Source organism: Sinohyriopsis cumingii, chromosome 12 (genome assembly GCF_028554795.1).
Source record: "Sinohyriopsis cumingii isolate HCF-2022 chromosome 12, ASM2855479v2, whole genome shotgun sequence".
NCBI classification, from domain to species: Eukaryota; Metazoa; Mollusca; class Bivalvia; order Unionida; family Unionidae; genus Sinohyriopsis; species Sinohyriopsis cumingii.
The window spans coordinates 35172401-35192704 of NC_142972.1; the positions used below are offsets into that span (position 1 = coordinate 35172401).

The 20304-nt window shown below is 34.0% G+C and overlaps 1 long non-coding RNA gene across 2 annotated transcripts; it reads right to left on the reverse strand.

Moving 5' to 3' along the window:
- Positions 1-7103: 7103 nt before the first annotated feature.
- Positions 7104-17933, reverse strand: LOC149786242 (uncharacterized). 2 transcript variants are annotated; one of them, XR_016425191.1, is made up of 5 exons: positions 17292-17933; positions 15803-16463; positions 15386-15469; positions 10460-10603; positions 7104-8275 (listed from the first exon to the last, which is right to left on the reverse strand). It is a non-coding gene; the product is annotated as an uncharacterized LOC149786242 (long non-coding RNA). The 2 variants fall into 2 exon arrangements; XR_016425192.1 differs by lacking the exon at positions 7104-8275 and adding an exon at positions 9811-10008.
- Between the last annotated feature and the right edge of the window lie 2371 nt (positions 17934-20304).

The window sequence follows — 20304 nt, forward strand, 5'->3', positions numbered from 1 at the left end:
CCTCAAATTGGATTTGGTAGAAGAGAGACGAGCGATGGAAAAGCTGATCAGTTCCGGGTTGAGTCTGATCAGCTCAGTCGGGGTATCCCGGGAGAGTGTGTTGTGGGTCAGCGACCAAAGCTCTAGGAAAGGGGATCCTCGCCTGATGATGGAACCGATTGCTGGGCAAAACTAAAGCTATATATATATATATATATATATATATATATATATATATATATATATATATATATATATATATATATAATACTAAACTACTATATATATATATATATATATAATACTAAACTACTACTATATATATATATATATATAATACTAAACTACTGTTTGTAAAGAAATCTGCAAACTGATTGAGCTTAAAAACATCATGTATGGAATGTAACACTATTGAAATGCTCTTCACTAGATATCAAATGTTACTTACGGTAACCTGCAAAGTTTGGGATCATATCTTGACTGAACAGTGCTATACAAGTTTTAACAACAATAACTTGCACAATGGAATTAAGGGTAATTAGCTTCAAAAATATGTAAATTTTGCAGATCAGGTATGCTGCAGCTGTACAAATAGCTTTATGCAATTCATACATAAATTAGTCTCCTTGGTTTACGTCAAGGCAGGTGTAACAAAACATGGTGCTCAGACAGAAGTAAGCTGGTTAAGGCATTCTGCACAAATAAAATAATTTCTCAAACAAAACTTTAAATATGGTATTCTAGACATGATATGTTTTAAAAGGGTTAGTCGTTTTTTCTTTTTTTCTTCTTCAGGCAACATATCTGAATGTTAAATTTATCGTCAAGCCATACTGTTTCTACATTGTGGAATTTGATACTTTACATTCTTTATCACCTTTTCTTTCCTTTATGAAAGTGTTTAGTGCATTTTTACTGGTAAAAGTTTAATCGAAGAGTATGGACACATGCAAAGTCACTTAGCTCTCAGTTTTCAATGCAAAACCCAGAAAAGTATCTTATCTAAACTAATTTTCATCAGTTGCTCCAATAATTGCTAAGTGTGTTACTTTTATGTGTAATCGTAGCATAAAGACTGGCTAGTTAATGGAAAACATAAAAAATGACAACTCTTTTCAAAAACGGAATTAAGGTGAAGCCAACAACTACAGACCCATTTCCATCTTTACTTCCTGTAAAAAAAATTAGCAGAAAAAATTATCATAATTCTGTAATTTTGTTTTTACAAAAGCACACACATCTCCATGCAAACTACTCAGGTTTCAGAGAAAACCAGTCTTGTAGAATGGCCTTATTTTTAATTGTAAACTAGTGGTTAAAGGCCTCAGATGATGAAAAACTCTTTGGAACAGTAATAAAGAAAAACCTAAAAATTGTGGAGTGCCACAAGGGTCAATGTTAGATCCACTTTTATTCTCAATACATGTATTTACTGATGACTTACCTTGAACTAAAGAAAACACTAACAACTAATCTTGATGCAGACAAAACAACTTTAATAGATGCAAAAGAATCTCCCAAAGTGCACTAAGCAAACTTCAATTATGGTGTAATGAAAATTGAATGATACTTAATACAGACAAAAACCAAAGATTATTTATTACTAACAAACATCAGCAATCAACACTATAGCATGGCCAACTCAATCTTTGGTCTAATAATGCTAGCTTCCAAATTGTGAATAATGGTTAATATACTTGATGTTCAAGTATATAAGAGCTAACTGGAATGAATTTACAAATCTCATCAATAAAACAGTCAAGGCACACCTTTGACTACTTGAGAAAATTATAAATAACATTCCTTTGAAACATCACAAGAAAGTCTGCAAAGGTTTTGTTCAGCTTTCTTTTATTATTGCAATGTTCTATTAAAGTTACAAGAAAGGGCTTGTAAAATCATACATGATAATCTCCATTCAACAATAGATTGTAAGCAATGGAATGGCTGAAACATTATTGTATACATGAGATCACAGAAGCAAAATTGATGCATGCAGTATCTAACAAATCAGCTTCTGAGTATCTACATTATCTTCCTAACTGACCAAAGCAGAGCAATTCATGAATATTATACTCCTAAAATAATATCCACTGTTTGAAATAACTACAAATTGCCAACACAAAAAAATTTAAAAGAAGCTTTCAGTATGCAGTTACCCTTGCATGGACGAATATTCCAATGAAAATTAAACATATTCAGACTGCACAATCCTTTCATTAAACTGAAATCCTTACTTGGATAACATATAACAGTAGAATATTCACCACTTCCTACAGACATTTCCATAAAAATTTGTAAATAATCTGTCACATTATGTATTTTTGTATATTAATTTAAATCTGTTCAAGCGTGTAGGCACAGGTGAAAATTTCTGCTGTGTATATGTTTCTGTGTGTGTGCAGTGTTCAGCTATGAATGTGGTATTTATATATATATTTTATTATATATAAATATTCTATATAATAGAGGACTTGAAGGTAAATTAGTACTTGATAGTAGAGTCGCTAACCTAAAATAAAGACATTATTATTACTACTGAAGTAAAACTTTAAACAAAATCTAGTTTTGTTTGTTTCGATTCTGTGGTAAATTGAAAGGATGATGTCGAATATAAATCATGTATGCTTTATCAAGTTTAAATTAAGTTCTGGTTTTTTGTCTTCAAGTTCAAATTTTCCCTCATGTTTCATGGAATGTTCAAATCAAACAAAACATGCATAACCCTTGTATTTATTTGGGATTTGGGAATAGTGGATGGGTAATGGGTTGGGGTTGAAAGAAACAGCATTGACATATCTTGACTCAAAATGGAATCATATCCTTCACAATACAAGCAATGATTTATAAGATACAACATTGTAGCCACACAAAAAATTGTGACTAATTAGTACACCTCTTAGAGTGATAAAAGGGCTATCAAATATTATACATATTTAAATATTTCTCAAACTAATCAGCACAAACTGGTCATGACCTCTGGCAAGGTTCTTACCCATATGTTGTAGACTGTGTCATGCATCATAATAATTGTTTGTGAATAGTGTGCAACAGTTTATTTCCTGTAAACCTATCTTGCATACATATCAATTTATGTGCAAAGAATTGCCCCTTAATAATAAATTTATGAGCAAAATTCCGACGTAATGATTATATTTTGCATAGCATTGCAATATTTTTGATGTACTTGCTTCTGGCAAAGGACTTGCAAGGTTTTACAGCTAAGACGCAACTTATTTTTTTAAAATTCTTTTTTCTTCAAAGGAATCGACAATGTCTATGGCACATTTAGTTTTTACAATACAAGATTCATAAGACTTCATAAAGAAAAGGAAGCACTTACTCTTTGAACTAAATCTTTAAGGTCTCTGTCTTCATCTTTGAATATTCACACACTGGATGAAGTTCCCCCAAAAGATATTAAGAAAACAACTTCATACTACCACAGCAGGAGAATACAGTTTGATCTGATTATTTACGTCAACCATATCACACTAAAGCAACACACACTGGGGGCATATTTTGATAACCTATGCATTACATACAGAATTCTGATATTATATAAATTTTGGTAAGCTTCAATGCATACATTAAAGGTACACCTGAAATATAAGATCATCGGATACATGTTAAGGAACCCTGCTTAAAGCTGCACTGCATATATACTTAAAATGCATTATGGTTATATAAAATGCATTGCAAAGAATACAATTGAAGAGCAGTTCATCAACAAAAATTGCACTGTTCTACTTCAAACATGGTCTAAAGCAGTTGACAAGACACACCAAGTATTTACAAATATATAAATTTTGGCATGCTTCTATATATGCATGTCTGCTTTAATACTCATTCTGTGTTATTTTCTCTGGACGATTTCTACTTAAAAGTGTAAAAAGTAGAACAGATGTATCAGTAAGGTTATTCTACAACAGAAATTGATATAAATGACATCTTATTTTAAAGCAAAAAGTGTAAAATAAAATTTGAAATACATCTATAAAAAAATTGGAAATAAAATGAACAGAGAAAAGTTTTTTTTTTATGGTGATGATTAAAGTGAGAAAACTTTAAACAAAATATATGCATCTGAAGCAACTTTAGTACCTACAAGAAAAGCTGGATGCAAACTCAAGAAATGGTCCCATTATGGACTAGTATTAAGCCATCAATCATGATATAAAGAGAAAATTTATACAATGAGTCAGATTTTTTGAAAATTAAACGTATCTACCTTGAAAAGTAGACTTTACGTGGTGACTGCAGTATCTATCTGACACCTGAAGCCTTCTAAAACAGAAATTCACTCATATTCCATGATGAGTGTATGGTCAATACACTGCAGCGAGGTCATTATTGCAACAAAAAAGTACTTGATACTGAACTCACCACAACAAACCCAAGCACTATTTACACAAACAACACGTGAGTTGAAATGGATTACAGCCTATATATAATACGTATGATTAAATGTATATTCTGTAAATTTCTGATATGCTGAGTAATAATCCTGATGAAGAAACAGCTGATGAAAGAAGGACCAACAGTTACAACAATGGGTGTTTGGACAGCTGGTGACTTTGTGAGTGTCTTGCTTAAGGAAACTACACATGTATATCTGTTTTCTTTATCTTCTGTGCTAAGTATCAGTTTGCTGTTGATGCAGAAAACAGGAAAGATATGGAATTTTTATCCATGTTCTTGACAATGGTCTTATTGTTAAGCAACTCAACCCTATCGTTCCCCAAACTAGTGAAAAAATTATGTATTGCTTCCATTACTATTTGTTTCCTCTTCACATTTCCTAGAAGAGGGAACTAATCTCGACTATGTGGAAAGCATAAAAGTGATTAGTGCTTTCCTCATGAAACAAGGAAGGGACCAGGTGGTCCTTGTGTAAAAAGAAAGGCATGTTTGGTGCTAGGATGCACAAGTCCTGAAAGAAACAGCAACAATGTACACAATTTTAGTTTCACGGAATATTCTATTATTTGATTGTTTTATGCAAATGTGTTTGCTGTGACTAGGTTTTCATATTATGTATTGTTTATTCAATGCATGGAAATGTGTTGATGCTAGAGATGTTATGCAATTTATTTTATTCAATTTCATGGAAAGTGTTGATGCTAGAGATGTTATGCAATTTATTTTATTCAATTTCATGAAAGTATTGATGATAGAATTGTTATGCAATTTACCTTTTTACTTATACAGTTATTAGTTCATTGGAAGAATTGATTGCATGCAATCCAAATGTTCATATGTGTAGGATTTCATATGGCTATATGAAATAACTTTCTTTGTTGTTAGGACAATACAGATAATGGTGAGTTAACGATAATTACCTAAATATATCTGATTTTGTAATGCTTGGATAATCTTGTAGTTAAGGGATGCCATGAGTTACTTTTCTTTTGAATTTCATGCAACAGTAATCGAACATGTAGTAGCATATGTAAAATAATAAGGTAATATTTGGTAGGAGTTCACGTGGTAATTTAAGACCTGTTGCTGGAAAGCAAGGTCAATGTCCTACCATACTAAGTCAGAATTTATGCAGTGTGTGGATAGCAACATGCTCTGAATAACTTTAAGTGAATTGTATGTACCTCTAAATAGTGGATATATGGAATTATGGGGTAAATTTGTCCTTTAAGGAACAGCTTTCTGAGAAGAAGACGAGACAGTCCGAAGACAGGAGTACGGGGAAAAGAGAGAAAGAAGGATGAGGTCAGAATAAAGGACCAGGAAGTCCATGAAGAGGCCAAACACCGAATTTAGGAATGATGAACTAGGAGACGTTGATATACGGTCAAAGTGAATGAAGGTGATGCAACTGATCATGGACATTGCGCTTTTTTCACCACTCATTATGATGATGTAATTTGTTCTGATTAAATTTGTTATTTTCTTGTAGAAAAGGGGCTCATATTGTTTATTTCTTCCCAGTATTCTCGCTCAGTTCTCTGTTGAAATCCCATTCTTCTTTCACTTCCGCTGGGCTATAATAACAAGGAAGGTCTTCCTCTAGATAACACCAGCCAAACCCAATTAATCACCCATTTTACTAAGAGGGCGACATTATAGAGAAGTTATTGCTGTATTAGATGTACTACTGCTTGTCATAATATGCCCAAGATTAGACAATGTGTTGGCTGTGTATTTTTTCATAGCATAATTGTTAAACGATTATTCAGGTTTTAGAGAAGTGAAAGCTCTTTAACGGACTGACATTCTACTGTCCGGAAAAAAAAAATCACAGTAATTCAAGATAGGACCATCTCTAATATTCTCAAGCATATGAATTTCAAATTAACTACTGCCATAGCTATACTGGATAGGCACCAATTTTATTTAGGACTAATAAGATGCCTTTAGAGGACTTTTGTGAAAAATCATGTAGATATGGATATCCAGTGAGGAGAACTAGAGACCAGACTTTCAATATGTTCATTGTGGCAGACATATTTGAGATCAGATTGTCATTCAGGACCAAATAGTTATTTAAAAGTTCAATAAATCTTATTTATCAAATTTATAATTCATATTGCCTATTTCAACTCAGGTCATCTAATTCCACTGATGAATTTGCTAGGGGGCATGCAAAGAAAATGTCTATATTTTCCTTCTTTAAAATAATAGCTGAAAGAGGATGACTGTAAAGTGACATAGCTTCAATACCCATTGAGATAAAGAACTAAAATTTGAAACACAAAAATAAACTTTCTACAAATCAGATTACCTTCCTCCACTACTAGATTTTTAGCTTAATTTTATTGAACAAAATTAGATGGTCATTCTATCTTGCACTGAGTTTTGCTCCATAAGCTGAGGCAATGATTAAAAGGGTCACTAAGTCAGTACACTAAAAGGGTCACTAAATCAGTACACTAAAAGGGTCACTAAGTCAATACACTAAAAGGGTCACTAAGTCAGTACACTAAAAGGGTCACTAAGTCAGTACACTAAAAGTGTCACTAAGTCAGTACATTAAAAGGGTCGCTAAGTCAGTACATTAAAAGGGTCCCTAAGTCAGTACATTAAAAGGGTCACTAAGTCAGTACACTAAAAGGGTCACCAAGTCAGTACACTAAAAGGGTCACTAAGTCAGTACACTAAAAGGGTCACTAAGTCAGTATATTAAAAGGGTCACTAAGTCAGTACACTAAAAGGGTCACTAAGTCAGTACACTAAAAGGGTCACTAAGTCAGTACATTAAAAGGGTCACTAAGTCAGTACACTAAAAGGGTCACTAAGTCAGTACACTAAAAGGGCCATTAAGTCAGTACATTAAAAAGGTCACTAAGATTTGCTTTCAATTTTTAATTTTTCCTTAAACATGTAACTGTAAATTTGAGGTTACTCACTATACATTAGTGGCCACAATGGTTTGAATAGATGACCACTACAGCGTGGCAACAACTATGTATGTGTTCTCATATACATTAATAGCAGTTGTTTTAAAATAGGTTTAAACTGCTTTGGACTTTGACGTGCAATTTTAATGTTTTAGAAACTAAAAAATTATAAGTTGCTTGTTCTAGTGGCAGCTTATTAAAAAATACATGAACCTCTATCTATTCATAATTACAATAATGTAACCTAGGCACTTCTATTATGTTTAATTAATTACAATGTAAAGTTCTTCTGTGCTTAGCTGAAATTTTATGGCTTAAATAAATGGTGAGATGACCAAAACAGGCACATAAACCTTAAACACACAGCCCCCATCACAGAACAGAACCCACAGCTGAATTCATTTCACTATGGCCATTCATACTGGGTATAATCAATTTTCAAAATAAAATATTACAAAATCTGGAACAGTTGCCATCTTTTGTGAAAAGTAGGGAAAAATAGAGGAAATATGAAATACAAAAGAAAAAAAGTAAGAAAAGTAGGAAAAACAAGGATGACTGGAAAGTCTTATATATATACACACATACTTTAGAAACATGACAATTGCTATTAATATACCACTCAGAACAGTACATCTATTTGTAAACTTGTACAACATGTTTACTTAAAAAATGACCATATCAAACCAAGCATCATGACAAGCAACCTGAGACCTCTTCAACTGCAAAGTAAGTATGATAAAGTGACCTGCATTGAAGAAATATTCTTTGCTGGTGACAAGCTGATGCCAGCTGGTTTCTATTTACAGCATTGTTCATAGACTTGGTATGCATCCTCTGCTATTGTGTGTCCTTATAAAGCTCCATCAGTCTGGTAAAGTCTCCTTTCATGTTATCATTAACAGTGCCAAGTACCACTGTAATAATCTGGTGTGCCTCCTCTGCAACAGATGAAAAACAACTGGTCAAATCTGCCATAGTTTTTAATCACTTTGTAAAGTGTTTAATGCGGCTGCTGTCAGCTAACTCCTTTGCATCATTTATCTGGACTAATCATATTCACACATCTTGACTGAAATCTTCTTGTTTTATCCTACTGAGATCATATCATATTTCAATGTGAGTGATCTGGAATCCCATGATTTAAATTCATTTCTCAACAGCTTATCAAAACTCCAATATTGTGGGCTTCATGTGTGTGCTGGCAGTTAGATTTACAAGACTCCAATATTGTGGGCTTCATGTGTGTGCTGGCAGTTAGATTTACAAGACACCAATATTGTGGGCTTCATATGTGTACTGGCAGTTACATTTACAAGACTCCAATATTGTGGGCTTCATGTGTGTGCTGGCAGTTAGATTTACAAAACTCCAATATTGTGGGCTTCATGTGTGTGCTGGCAGTTAGATTTACAAGACTCCAATATTGTGGGCTTCATGTGTGTGCTGGCAGTTAGATTTACAAGACACCAATATTGTGGGCTTCATATGTGTATTGGCAGTTACATTTACAAGACTCCAATATTGTGGGCTTCATGTGTGTGCTGGCAGTTAGATTTACAAAACTCCAATATTGTGGGCTTCATGTGTGTGCTGGCAGTTAGATTTACAAGTAGGAAAGAGATCCAGATGAATCATTTTTTTTTCCCTCAGGCATGTGTTTAAGGAATTGTAAAGTGTTGGTACTGTATAGTAGCAGCATGCTCAAGAAAATACAAACAGAATAGGTAAGGATATTTGTATACAATACCTTTACTCTGTGGATCAGAATAGGTAGGATATTTGTATACAATACATTTACTTTGTGGATCAGAATAGGTAGGATATTTGTATACAATACCTTTACTTTGTGAATCAGAATAGGTAGGATATTTGTATACAATAATTTTACATTGTGGATCAGAATAGGCTGGATATTTGTATACAATACATTTACTTTGTGGGTCAGAATAGGTAGGATATTTGTATACAATACCTTTACTTTGTGAATCAGAATAGGTAGGATATTTGTATACAATACCTTTACTTTGTGAATAGGAATAGGCAGGATATTTGTATACAATACATTTACTTTGTGGGTCAGAATAGGTAGGATATTTGTATACAATACCTTTACTTTGTGAATCAGAATAGGTAGGATATTTGTATACAATACCTTTACTTTGTGAATAGGAATAGGCAGGATATTTGTATACAATACATTTACTTTGTGAATAGGAATAGGCAGGATATTTGTATACAATACATTTACTTTGTGGGTCAGAATAGGTAGGATATTTGTATACAATACCTTTACTTTGTGAATCAGAATAGGTAGGATATTTGTATACAATACCTTTACTTTGTGGGTCAGAATAGGTAGGATATTTGTATACAATACCTTTACTTTGTGAATCAGAATAGGTAGGATATTTGTATACAATACCTTTACTTTGTGGGTCAGAATAGGTAGGATATTTGTATACAATACCTTTACTTTGTGAATAGGAATAGGGATCTTGAGCTGGCAAAATCTGGTCTGTGTAGGGTTTGATGCTAAGATCCTTCCTGATGTGATCAGCACATCCTGAGGTGGTCAGCAACTAAATCATAGACTGACCCATCGGGTTATAATGGGACAAGCATTGGATAATTTCATATGGATGAATACAAAACTTGTGTGATCATTCCACACCTGAAATATTGAGAATTTCATAACATAATTTCATAATAGTCCAATTGGATACATAAATCAATGAATACTTGAGATTTATATGATCAAATTATCAGTTCAAATCTGTCATGCACAGTGTAACAAAAAAAATATTAGGAAACCTACTTTGTTCCTGAATAATTTTCATGCATATATTTTATAACAGTGGACAAGGAAGAGACAAATTGATAGACTTGCAAAATGCCTTTAAGTTTAGTCCACTTAACGTGCAATAGACCCGGCATTCCAGAAATGCAATGCAGTAGAAGCAGATAATGTATTATTGCTATTTAAATGCTATAAAGTTCAGTCCACATGGCATGCAAAGGCTGACATAATGTAAAAGTCGTTCTCTTTAGAAAAGTTTAAGTGCTACTAATAAATACAATGGCAATACATCTATACAATCTTGCATGGCTTGAGAGAGACTTACTTTGCTGCATGTAAAAGCAAATTCCATCTTCAGATAAAAGAACTTGCTTGATGGCAGCCCCAAGGAAAGAGTCAACCGTATGCTTTTGGGAAGTAATGTCACTTCAACTTTTTCTCCACTTTTAGGTTTCAAGATATTTCCAAGCTGAAAATATTCAATTAAATTTTATATTTGTTAAATACTTATACTTGTGAAGTTCTGACAAAATTATATAAAATCTATGAATAATTTTCCTCAAATGTACTAATACTACCATGAATGCTTTCAAGTATACAACAATTTTGCTTGCAGGCTTGTCAACAAAGTAATTATAGCACCTTTACTATCCCACTAATATTAATCCAAAACAAATAAGTGCTTTTAAAGCCCATATGGCACCCTCCGTAAAAATAAAATGCTGATGTATTGAAATATGACACAACTTATAAACACCATTTAAATACCAGAAAATCTCACTAGATCATCTGCATATGCACATAAACATGCATTCTGAATCTCATTTGCATAGGTAAAATACCAGTATATCTGCATGAGATCATCTATATATACATACAACTATGCATTCCAAATTTCATTCGCATAGGTAAAGTTATAAAGCATAACTGTACTAACAAGGTGTCACAAAAAATCCAAAACTTATAAAAGAATCAAAACTCATTCAAATAGCAAAAAAATCTAATCAATTCATCTAGATATGGATAGAAATTAGCCAAACAAATTTTGTCTGCAAAAGTTCATTTTTTTAAATATTATTCTTTTATAATCATGCTAACAAGGTTCATGCCAAAAATGGATCAGAATCGTAATCCAAGAATTCAGGGTTCCACACCTACCCAATCTAGCCGAGGTTGGCTGCTTCTATGTCTTTGGGAAAGGCCCTTAGCTCACATTTCCTCAGCAAAATATATGTAATGAAGTGCTAAAGTGCCAATTAAAAGTCCAACCACCCAACCAATGATGCATCAATCCAAAGAGTTTTAAAAAAACCTATTCAAAAAAGCTTGCAAATCGAGTCATCTAAGCATGAATAAATATATGCCTATAAATTTGATTTGCTTAGATCCAGTGGTTTTTGTACAATCATACTAACAAATGTTTACACTGCTAGACAATGACCAAAAAGTAAACAAAAATATTTAAAAAATAAACATGGAAATTCCAAGCACCATTTCCCTCCTTTTTGGTGGACTTGTCAAAATCATGCTGCCTAAAAAATGTTGTTGAAATCGAATAATTATTCAAGTTTAGGTGCAGAAATGAAAGCGGGTGGGTCTGACAATCATGGGCTTTACATTGGCTAAATGATGCAAAATGATGACAATCAAAGTTTTGACAAAGTCTAGTGAAAATCAAACTACAACTTTTGTTGAACTCCAATAATAATAAAGGGAGTTGTTGTGCAGGAAAAAAAGTGAAGCGGTCTGACAATCAGGGCCATAACTCTACTAAATGATGACCCAGGCTGAAAATCTTGATTATCAAGCAGCATTACTGCTTTGCTATCAAGGATGTATTGTGTAGTTAGTGGATGGGACTGACCATCAGGTATAATAACTCTGCAAAGTGATGATGTAGAAACCTGACAATCGTGATGACAGTGATTATCAAGCAGCATTATAAGTCTGGCTGAACTCAGATAATAATCAAAGGATGCAGTGTGCATGAAAGAAAGTACCAGGTCTGAAAATCATGTCTGAAGCTCCACTCAATGATGGCATTAAAAGCTGACAATCATGGTCTAAAGCTCCACTAAATGATGGCATTAAAAGCTGACAATCATGGTCTAAAGCTCCACTAAATGATGGCATTGAAAGCTGACAATCATGGTCTAAAGCCCCACTCAGTGATGGCATTAAAAGCTGACAATCATGGTCTAAAGCTCGAGTAAATGATGGCATTAAAAGCTGACAATCATGGTCTAAAGCTCCACTAAATGATGGCATTAAAAGCTGACAATCATGGTCTAAAGCCCCACTCAGTGATGGCATTAAAAGCTGACAATCATGGTCTAAAGCTCGAGTAAATGATGGCATTAAAAGCTGACAATCATGGTCTAAAGCTCCACTAAATGATGGCATTAAAAGCTGACAATCATGGTCTAAAGCTCCACTAAATGATGGCATTAAAAGCTGACAATCATGGTCTAAAGCTCCACTAAATGATGGCATTAAAAGCTGACAATCATGGTCTAAAGCTCCACTAAATGATGGCATTAAAAGCTGACAATCATGGTCTAAAGCTCCACTAAATGATGGCATTGAAAGCTGACAATCATGTCTAAAGCTCCACTCAATGATGGCATTGAAAGCTGACAATCATGGTCTAAAGCTCCACTCAATGATGGCATTGAAAGCTGACAATCATGGTCTAAAGCTCCACTCAATGATGGCATTGAAAGCTGACAATCAGACTTGGCTAAGTTCTCATCCATATCAAGCTGTGGTTCAAATCCAATAATAATGAAGGGAGTTACTAAGCATACATGAAATTGGGTGGGCAAAACAATCAATTATTGCTAGACTATCACAGAGAATGTTCAAAGACAAACTCAGACAAGATCTAATCAATAGCTAGTTGCATACAAATTTTGGTTGAACTAATTAAGGTACTTACCGTGTGGAAACAAAAGTGAACAATGCAAAGAAGGATGGACTGACAGAGGGAAATGACCAATTTAATACTCCCCTTTTTGATGAAAAGCGGTAAGGCAAAAAATAGTATCAAAATATATTCAGGTTATCTACAAACAGCTACAAACATTTCAATATAATGCAGTTTTATTTTTGAGTAAAACTAATTTGAATTATGTAATACTTACTTGTTACTATAATTAAGTTTTACCTTTCCATAATGGAAATATATTGACTGTGATAGATGCACCAACTCCCTGTTCTTGCAATTTCCTTGAACATGTGCATCGACCTAATCTGACCCATGTCATCAGCCAATGTGCTATGTGTATTCTCATTCTTTCCAATGATGTTTAGTGAATGAAAGGCATCAGAGTGGGGTGGTAGAAGGGAATCCAATAGTGACAGGTAAATATTACATACAGGTAAAACCTGTTATAACACGATGCTTGGGTCCAAAGAATAACATCATGATATAAGCAGGATCATGTTAAAAAAAATTTGGAATACTTCCCCATAGAAAATATGCATTGAAATTTCAATGTCATCAGTTTTAGCTAACCTCTGTATCATACATCACAGTATGTTTTAAAGAATTTTGGAAGTTAAGGCAACATTAAATGCAGTGCTGGGATTAAAAATCAGCTAGAGATATGAATAATGGGTTTTTCTGAGAGCACATATTTAGGATCTTAAAAAGAGAGTCATATTAAAATTAAACAATGGCAGCCATTCTGCCATAAGCAGAATCAGAAGGAGAGATGGAGCATCCAGCTCTCTCCTATCATATCCACCCAGAGAAAGATCCAGTTGAGCAGTTATGTGCACCCTGTCAGGGCCACCAGGAGGAAGAAGCTGATGTTGAGAATCATTAGGTGCAAGAGGTCAATCAGCTACCATCATATGCTCTGAACCACTGTGCAGATGAGGTTGAGCAGCAAGCACACTCTTGTTGGAGCCACCAGGAGCAAAAGGCAGTTGAGCAGTTTTCTATCCCAAGTCATCCTACCTCTTAATGCTGAGCACCAAGCGAGGCAGCTGTTAGTACCATTTTTAAAAGTCTTTGGTATGACTCAGCCGAGGTTCAAACCTGTGACCTCCCACATCCAAGGCGGATGCTCTACCACTAGACCACCATTGCAGTCTATTTAAATACGCATCTTGCCATGGATAGAAATATGATTTTCTTTTACTGAATAGTTTATCACCTAAATTGCTTATCCTTAGTTATCACTGTATGACAAAAATCTTGAAATTATGATTTTAATCCTGATCCATGTGGTCACCATAATAAATTATTTTTGATCCTGCCCAAATTTCACTGGTATGTGTATTTTCATATTTCTCTCAAGTCATGTAACACAAAGTGTAGAACACTGCATTCTTTTTGGGGTCATATTTAAGAAATTCAAGTTCCTATTAACTGATAATTTAATGATACTAATGAGCAGTTTCTTGCATGCAAATGTTGGTGATTGCTTTTGAGGTTTACAGTGATGTCTGACACAGGGTAATCATGCCACAGACATAGCATTATGTCCCACCCAGTGACATTATCTTGACACAAGGTCAACCAATCCTAACACTAACCTCTTACTGCTGAGTGCTAAGTGAGGCAGCTGCTAGTACCATTTTTATAAGTTTTCGGTATGAAGTGTAGTTTGCAATGAACAGATAAAAATAATGTTATAACAGGATGGATAGCACGCAATGTTGCATAGGAACTAAATCAACCAAACCTCATATAAAATACATGTACATGTATGATTTCTAAAATGCAAACTGTCCACTTGGAATGATGTGTCCTTAAAAAATACAGGATACCTATTAAGGCTGTAAACAAGGAGAGAGCAGGCATTATCATAAACTACCCATTTTGGAGCTGAAAAAAAAATCACACTCATATACTATTTCTGAATGATGACTTCAAAAATTATAACTGCTAACTCATAAATAAAGTATATGCATTTCAAGCATTTCTTTCTTCACTGCTTACCTATGAATGGTAAAGAAAAAGGCTGAATATTATAACCTTTGAAAATGATCCATATTACATGGTATAAATGATCAAGGAACTTATCCACAATACCATCTATATTCCCAAACGCCAAATTTGTTTCAGTCTATAATTAATATTTTCAACAAAGAAAAGATTATTGAATGGTTGACGTTCATGTTAGTATTAAGATATAGCCATCAGCTGAATAATGATTGGAGAAAAAACATTTATATCTTGTCACATGCTCAAAGAAGAAACAAAAGATCTAAGTTTATAACAGCTAATCATGCAACTAACCTTTCCTAAATCTGGTCCTCAGGAGGGTGAATGGAACATCTTGTGATTCATGCACTTTTATAGCCTGGAACCCATAGCAAATTCCTATAAGTTAAAATAAGACACTTAAATAGTTTCTTGACAAAATCATGGAGAAACAGTACATAAACAAACTAAAATATGTACATGCAAGTGATTAAGTTTAAAAATATTTGTATTAATCCAATATCAATTTTGAAGAAATTCGGCTAAAACAATTAAGGATTAATTGAAACAGTGATAAACTTGGTAGCCTATTGAGCAAATAAGACCTCATCAAACTGGAGTTTGGTGACACCAGTGTGCAGTTAATTTAATGTCATTAAGACAATATATGGGCAAAATATACTCTGTTACATAATTCAATTTGTTTTCTGACAATATCTTATTTATGCTTACCATGTGGGCAAAACAGTGTGAACTTTCCTGGCAGCATATGCGGATGTCCCTTGGCAAATTTGGAGCAAATGTCTTTCAGTCTAGACCCTTTCTTATCTGCAGCAAATGTTCCTCTCTTTCTAATCTGTGGAAGCTGAGGAAAAAATTCCAGGTCACCGATATCATCTTTATGTGGTAATTCTGATGGGCAGGATTTTTCAACGAACAGATCAATAACTTTTTGTTTCAAATATGGAAGGTTGTCTTATAAAGTGTCAAATGGAAATTTCTCCTTCAAATTCGAAAGAAGGTTGACTAATACTGGTAACTCTTTCTAAATTCTGGAAAGAATGGTGTCATCTTCAAAGACAGAAACATGTTTTGCCAAAGAACAATTCAGAAAATCAAATCTTCAGATGGCACTAAAGAACTACACAAAGGATTTGAGGAAGCCAAAGCTTTGATCAGCTCCCTCTAATACCCTTTAGCTACAATTCTGTCCCCTTTGTTGATGCAGTCCTCTAGTATAACTTTTAAGAAAGACAACAATTCACAACTTTTATTTTTTTCTTGAACAGTTTGAAGGAGTTTCCCTTTCTGCTCTAAACTTATTCCCACTGATGTAAAGTCAAGCAGGAAAGTTCTCACTGTCCTCGAAAAAAGTGTCCGCTCCTTGGCTCTGCTAAATAAAAAAATGTTAAGTTATTGGCCCCATTTCTGTGACAAAATGAAAGGGGGCGGGGGGCACAGAACATGATATAAAAAAGGAATGAACATTTGTCACTCAGGAATAATAACCACCAATGAGATCATTAGATTTAAAATATCTTTTACTACCAACAAACTATTAGAGTTAAAGTACTTAATGATTCTCAACCCCCTAAAGTCTTATATACTTAAATACTGACATGTACACAACTAGAAATCAAGCTTTGTTTGTCTTGTACAATGATAATCATGAACTTGCAGCGTAAATCAATATTGGCTATTGAAACATTAGTGTCAATTAAATCATACAAATCTTAATTATTAAAAGTCATAAGAACTGATACTCATTCATTTGGCTAAAGTGAAGAAAGTGACCAAACAAAAATCATAGGTGGGATAATATTTGTAACATTATTTATTATAATTTTTGTATGTTATAATATATAGCTGACACTATCATTCAATACTGGGTTGCAACAAACCATGCCAATAATTAACTCTGACAATGACCACAAATAAATTGTTAACAATTATTTTCAGATGATTATTTGTGAAGACATTGTTAAGCAATGATAAGTGAATGAGTGCTCAAATGTTGTAATCTTTGACATCCAATCACACTGACCTAATTAATATGTTTCCTACTGACCTCAAATGGTATTTTTCCAGGCCAAATATAACACACTTTCACCAATAACAATTCAAGATATTTTTCACAGATGGGTTAAAAGCTAATATGTCCCTTCCCAAATGTCTGGCAGATGAATAAACATCAAAAAATTGAAACATACTCTCATATTACCTGTGTGCACCTCTTGCATCATATGGTTTGTCCAGTGTTACTTAAACATAGTATATTTTGCCAAGACACAAGTTCCTTTCGGAATGACACCGACGTTGCATCCATTACTACAGTGTCTAGATCTGGGCCACAGTGGGGGCATACAAAGGCACTGGAATAATCTACTTTAATCAGATCCAAAAAGATGTACCATGCCAATTTAAAATCACCATAACTGAGTTTTCCCTGAATGTCATGTCCAGCATCTCTGTCCATCTTACACAGGACTGCATATTCTGTGAAGATTGTTGACCTGCGCAAAATAAAATTATAAACAAATATTCCAGTATTCAATGAAAGAGGAATGATTAAACTAGTTTTTGATATCATTAATTATAAAGAGAGAGCAAAGGACTAGATTTTAGCCCATAATTTTCGTTTCATCCAATTTGCAATTTTTGCAATTCTTCAATTGCGATATTAAAAATAATCCAAGCACATCTTCACTAGCCAACTTTCCGTTGTGATAACCCTACACCTTTACGGATCGAAAAGATATATTGGTGCTTTGTCCTAGCAACATCTATTGGATTTCATGAGTTGCCTCCCTTTGTATGTTATGCCAACTAACCAAAAGCGTGGTGTACATCAGCCAAAAATGGTAGGGGCCTTAACAGGATACTTTTAAGTTTAACATCGAAAGTATGATTGTACCAGAGGGAAGATATTACATGTGTATTAGAGTGAAAGGTATTTGTGCCAACATGAACCGGCACTGGAAAATTGCTTATTCATCAGCCCATGCAAGTTGAGTACTCCTCTTATCTCGGTCATGTAGGAACAGTGTTAAAATTTTAACAACTAATTTTGATTAGATGCAGTGGCTTGCTGCCACATCCAATGAAATTCACAGACCCGAAGCACATAAATATTTGCTTCATATGCCAAGTTGTAGATAGGGCTATCATACAGGAATATTTGTACAAATAACCCATATTACACACATCGATCATACGACAAAATAAAGGGAATTAAAAGTTCTTTGAACAACACCTAAGATATACAAGGTATTTTCCTTTAAAATAACCAGTACAGCCTGTTAGGAAAATCGAGGTAATTCTTTCTCTTTAAAATCTAAATACGGATCTGCAGAGAGCCATCTAAAATGCTTGGAGTATTCCAATCAGGGAACCAGACTGATCAACCTGCAACCCAGGCCTCTCACGATGCTCTCTCTCTCTGTACATGAATGCGGAGCATCAAACAAGGCCAGCGTACCAGACTAATGGTGAATGGATTTGAGTTCTGCGGCGTATTCTGACCAAATTAAAAGCTATTAGAACCAAAAGTCCGGCTGATTCGTTCGCTATTACGGGCTCATCAGACAGTTAGAAATATTATTAGGTTTCGTCTTAAATTCAAATGTGATATTTACAATTGTTTAAAATAATATGCTTCCTTTTTTTCCAGGTACGCTGAACAGTTCATAAACGTTATTTAAGAAAACAAAATCGTTATTTTTTTGTGAAAGAATGACGTTGTTCTTTATACGCAATACTGTAACATTATTTACTATTTATCTTGCAATGCCAGTTTAATAGAAATGTTTTCAAGGCAGCCCATTCACCTTTGTGCATTATTGAAACAGTCTACTTATTTTATTGAGAAATAATAGAATTACTAAAATTGAGAAAATATTAAAACAGTTTAAGCAGACTGTGGTAATTATTTCGCTGAATTCGCTTGATGTTGTGCAAATTATTAACAATGAATAAAAAGTGAGAAAGCAGTGCACATAGGGCAGATTATAGAACAAAATGGCGCCCCAGGCTAGGAGGTTCTTGTGCGCACCCCGCCCCATCTTGATGAAGTTATATACTTCTTAATTCGCTCAAATCGACATTCATTTGGAACAGACTGCCCCTTTCTTTTTCTGTCTTTGTTTAAAACTTGGCTTCTGATTGGTACCATAATGTCAATATGGTGCCCAGATGATGTTAAACGATAATACATACGCATTATTCCTCAGAGGAAACACAATAATAATACGAGTACTACAAAGTCGACATTTTAATTAGAATTTTCAAATTTTGGAGTCCATTACAGTAATGTCGAGGTAAGTAATATCATTTCGTAATCGTTATTCATGAGAAACATTTAAAAGCTAAACAATTATTATTATTATTATTATTATTATTATTATTAAAGTAACTAAGGTACATTTTATTGGGAGCCTACAACTTTGATAAGATTAGAGATGTATCAAAACCTCAGTTGCGGATTCAGTTTTGATAAAATCAGAGATACGTCAAAACATTAGTTACGGATTCATCTGGGTCTCCAATCCTGTGCCTCAAGGAGGTGTGTGGGCAGATAATATAGCTTAGATATGTCGTTACTGTTCGGTGCTTACTAGGATGTAGGCAGTGTACCTAACAAGGATGGAAAAATATATCCATCTGACATTTTATTTTAACTCGCTCCTAATATTGAGGCTCTTTTCTCCGGATATTGCAGCACAGCTCACACCGATAAATTACAGTCCCTATAAAGCTAGCTGTACTTACCTCTGATTATATGGTAAATAAAGCATAATATGTAGATTGAGATAACCGATCACATTGTTCATAATTAAACCTGAAAACTATATATTTCACACAACCACGCCCTGCCTTGATTGTCCAACCTTTTCAAATTAAAATCATAAGTAAATGATAAGAGGAAAAAGAAATACATATCTACGAACTTTTTTAACCTGCCCCTTCTCTTTCTTCTTGTTCTTGTTCTTGTTCTTCTTCTTCATCATCATCATCATCATCATCATCATCATCATCATCATCGTGGTAGTAGTAATAGTAGTAGTATTGAAGTTATTATAGAACTTATAAGAGACAGTTTATTGTGAGAGTACATTGTTTTTATAAGGAGACCCGAATAGCGTTAAAATTTTAGACATACCGGACCCCAGTCATGGTGTTCAATGGGATGGGGTTGTGAGGGTACATACTGTATCTAAGCACATGTCGTTGCTGTC